The following is a 4,240-nucleotide window of genomic DNA, read 5'->3' as shown; positions in this document are numbered from 1 at the left end:
AGTAGAGAACAATGGATATGTCTTTGTAAGTATCTTGCATGATCTCCATTCTCAAGATATTTGTTTCTTCATGATTATGAAGTTTACCAAATAAGGAAGCCATATCCATGGTTGCGATTTTTTCACTGTTCTTCAAAACATGTAAATGATGTTCCTAACTATCGTTCAGTGAGTCAAGAAACTTAAAAACCTAGGAGTTTCTAGTTTTGTACATATTAAGATGAGGCATATCATTCACCAAGATATTAAAGCGATTTAAGACCTAAACAAGCGTCTCATTCTTTTGCTGAAAGAAATGTGCATATCGACAATTGAGATTGTTTTTGTTAAAAGCCTTTACTTGATCAGTGCCTTTATAGACAACGGTCAACGTATTCATCATCTCCTTGGCTGATCGACAATTTTGAACGAAGTCATAGATATCATATGGAAAAGAGTTTTTGATAGCAGAACGAGCTCTGACACCACGAGCAACAAGACATTTCTCTCATCATCAAATTCATGAACATGTGTCTTGATTGGATAACCTTCTTTGACATTATCCTTCAGATGCTGGTACCAAATGTGCCACGCGAGACCATGCTACCAAGGATGCTACTGGTTACATTCAAAAGATATGCGAAGGATTGGTTGAAGGCACTCCCTCCAGGATCAATAACAACATGGCCGAAGATGCGTGAAGAGTTCATACAACAATTTTTCCCACCATCAAAAGTGACAAAGTTAAAGAAAACCATTACTAATTTTGAACAACTAGGAGGCGAATCACTTTATGACACATGGGAGAGAATCAAGGGCTTACTGAGAAATTGCCCTAAGAATAACATTAATGTGCAACATTAGGTCTCCATTTTCTATGATGGGGTAAATGTAACAACCAGGCAGCTCCTTGATTCCCAAGGACCACTCATGAAGAAATTACCAGCTATAATGAATGGCTTGATCGAGGAATTCTCTAAACAATCAAGTGAATATCATAATCCTCAAAATAACACAAATATAGGGGCGATGAATGCCTCTTCTGATGACATGCCAACAGTAATGGCCAAGTTGGATAGCATGAATCTTAGGATGACAAAGATGGACTAATCCATCCATTCCATTCATGTGGGATGTGATAACTATTGGATTAGGTGTCTATGCCCATAACTATAATTGGTATGTACTTGACCCGAGAGTAGCATGGTCCATTTCGGGTTGCATATCACCAGGACAATTTGAGGATGGATATTTGAGTAAGAGGTAACTTATGATTTATTAATATATTACAAGTCCTAATATATTAATATGAAATCATATTATTTAATTAGTATTGATCAAAAATTAATTTGGAACTAATTTGGTGATCAAAAGAGACTAATTAAATTAACGGGGACTGATTATGTAAATCAATTATATATATATATATATATATATATATGTGGTTCAGGCTATTGATCCATGATGGGCTAAGCTTATGTAATTTTCCATGAAGAGTTAGTCCACACAGAATATGGATCATAACCCAAAGTGTATGGATTAGAGTTTACCCATGACTCTTGGATTCATATATATATATATATATATATATATATATATATATATGTGCATAACCCCATGGCTAAAATCGGTTACAACAAGTGTTCTTGGAGTTCATAACCGACTTGTGTGATTAGTAATCTCTCTCAACTCATCCAATTGTTCAAGGGTGTGTTCTGAACTGTTTGAGGCATCACATTTGGGGTGCGAAGTTCTTAATGGCCAAAACTACAAACTAAAACAAAGAGGTAATTCTGTAACTCACTTTTATGTTGATTAGTCAATTGTATGCTAGTTGTAGGATTTATGCTTTGGAAACAATATTGCATGTATATTTAGAGAAAACATAGATCCAAAGCATTTAGGGTTGTATGTGCACCATAGGATGTTGTAGTATACAAAACCCAATAGTGGTATCAGAGCCTATGATTGTTTTCTATTATATTTGATGCATGGCTTAATTTTCAAAGTTGAAAAAATTGATTTTTTGGCCTCTAACTGATGAACTCGTCGGGTCCACTGGCTGACTCAACGATTACACTCAGTATAAGGTCAACTCGGCGAGTCATGTTCATGCACTCGACGAGTTGATGCTTATGATGGCAAATTTTCACACTACAAGAAAAAAGGCCTTTTACGACGCGCAAAATACGACGCTCATTGATCTATGTTACGCAAAGGAGAGTGACATTAGAAAAATGTCATCTCTTCAAAAAATTTAAGGATAGAAGACACGCATTATTGCGCGCCCTTAAATTAGTGTCTAAAAAAAAACACGGAGGGCACCTATAATAAAATGCGCGTCGTCTAAGGATGTCGCTTTATAATTTTTAATGGAACGCGCGTTCCATCCTTTAACAGTAGGGGGAAATGAAATTCTGAAAAAATTAAAAATCCCGCCTTCCTTTTTTTTCTCCTTTCCCTCTTGCCCTGGACGCTCCTTCCTTCCCCCTCCCGACATTGACTGCTGCTTACTTCTTCCCTCACTTCTACCTACTGGAACCACCATATCTCCCACTCGATGTTGAAATTGTTAGAAAAAGCCCTAATTATACTCTCAAGTCTAAATACAGAAAAAATAGAAGATGGTGAAGAAGTAGCTGTAGAGGAAGGAGGATGAACAGTCGAAAATGGAAGGAATGGCATCAATAGCGTTGTTACTAGATCGGTCAATCTCGGGTCATTTTGTTCAGCTTCCCGAGTCCGTTTATTACCAGATGGGTCAATCTCGTCTTTTCGTCTCGACTTCATATCTCTCTGTAAAGCAGACTAATGTGGTTGCTTTTATTCTTGTTTTAGTCACAAGGGAAGGATACTAGAACCAGTAGAAAAGCTGAAGGGTGGATTAAGGAGCCGAAGTCCTAGACCAAGCTGTGATGAGAATGTAGTTTTGACCATTCTACCCTTGTATTGGAGTTGATGTTTATCCAATGTAGTTCCAGGTATAGAGATGAATACAAGGGCTACAGGAGGATAAGTCGCAGCAGTAGCAGGGACAGGTATTATGGAAGGGACAAAGATCGTTACAGAAGTAGGACCATAGTCACAGGAGTCGCTCATGTGGTCACATACCACGTTTTGAACGTTTCGTACCCAAACGGGGTACAGTGTCGATCCGAACGCCATGCGAAACGGTCTCAGGTACGGCTCATTGGCGATCCGAGCAATCAATTGGTACGATGATGGGGACGCGTTTCTGACGAATTGGATTGCAACAATTCGTCGATTGGGTCAGCGATTTCGTCGATTGGGTCGGCGATTGGGGGATTGAGCGGGAACTGTGATGACGATTCCAAAAAGTATCGACTCAGAAAAAAAAAACGCTTCAGTAATTGGTTTGATTCCTCGATACCAGGTACCATGTTTGCTTATTAAATCAGGCCCTGTGACAATAAACTTCATCTTCTTCAATTAGATGTTCCACTGTAACATCAAATCGATTTCTGTTTTTCTTCTTCTCTTCTCTTCTACAGTTCTCTGTTATGGAATATAAGTTATTCTATTAGTTACTAGATAGCCCGACAATTGGTTTGATTCATCGACTTCCATTAATACACTTGTCAATTTCTGCTTTTCTTCTCTTCTTCTCTTCTACTGTTATTCTATTAGTTATTGAGAATGGTTTTGGGCAATGGCAATGCTAGTATTCATGTATCAGATAGTGAATATGTGTATTTTGGTATTTTGAATTATGGAATCATGAAAAATGTTGGTATTTTTCATGATTTTCTTCTCTTCTTCTCTTCTACAATATGTGTATTTTGGTATTTTGAATTATGGAATCATGAAAAATGTTGCTGGAACTGACTTTATAAAAATATATTGCTGGAATTCTGTTTATAAATGAAATATATATTGCTGCAATTGTACTTCTAAATGAAATATGTTGTTGAATATTATGTTTATAAGTAAATTATTGCTAAATATGTGTTCTAAGGTAAAAAGACGTAAATGCCCTTATCATTAAAAATAGCATCCATAAAAAGTTTTGTTTGTCTGTTTAAAGTTGATGTTTATTAGGAACCTGATGGACTATTCACTATTCTATATGTGTTTGTTACTTACATAGAAGTACTAGTGTTGAAAATACTAGAATGCCCTTATCATGTGATGTGTCAATAAACTAATGGATTACACAGAAGCAGGTCTCCTCCACGTAGGAGTAGGTCACCTTCTAGAAGCAGAAGCCCTAAAGGAGGAGGAAATGAGAAAGCATCAACAT

At 36.9% G+C, this 4,240-nt stretch overlaps 1 non-coding gene across 1 annotated transcript; it reads right to left on the bottom strand.

Moving 5' to 3' along the window:
* Positions 1 to 720: 720 nt before the first annotated feature.
* On the bottom strand, positions 721 to 827 carry LOC145071693 (small nucleolar RNA R71). Its single transcript, XR_013690700.1, has one exon. It is a non-coding gene; the product is annotated as a small nucleolar RNA R71 (small nucleolar RNA).
* Positions 828 to 4,240: the final 3,413 nt, after the last annotated feature.

The sequence above is a fragment of the Lactuca serriola genome, chromosome 8, assembly GCF_051521515.1.
Source record: "Lactuca serriola cultivar US96UC23 chromosome 8, Lser_US96UC23_V15, whole genome shotgun sequence".
NCBI classification, from domain to species: domain Eukaryota; kingdom Viridiplantae; phylum Streptophyta; class Magnoliopsida; order Asterales; family Asteraceae; genus Lactuca; species Lactuca serriola.
Note: the sequence above shows the minus strand (reverse complement) of the source record. Positions and strands in the feature narration are given on the sequence as shown.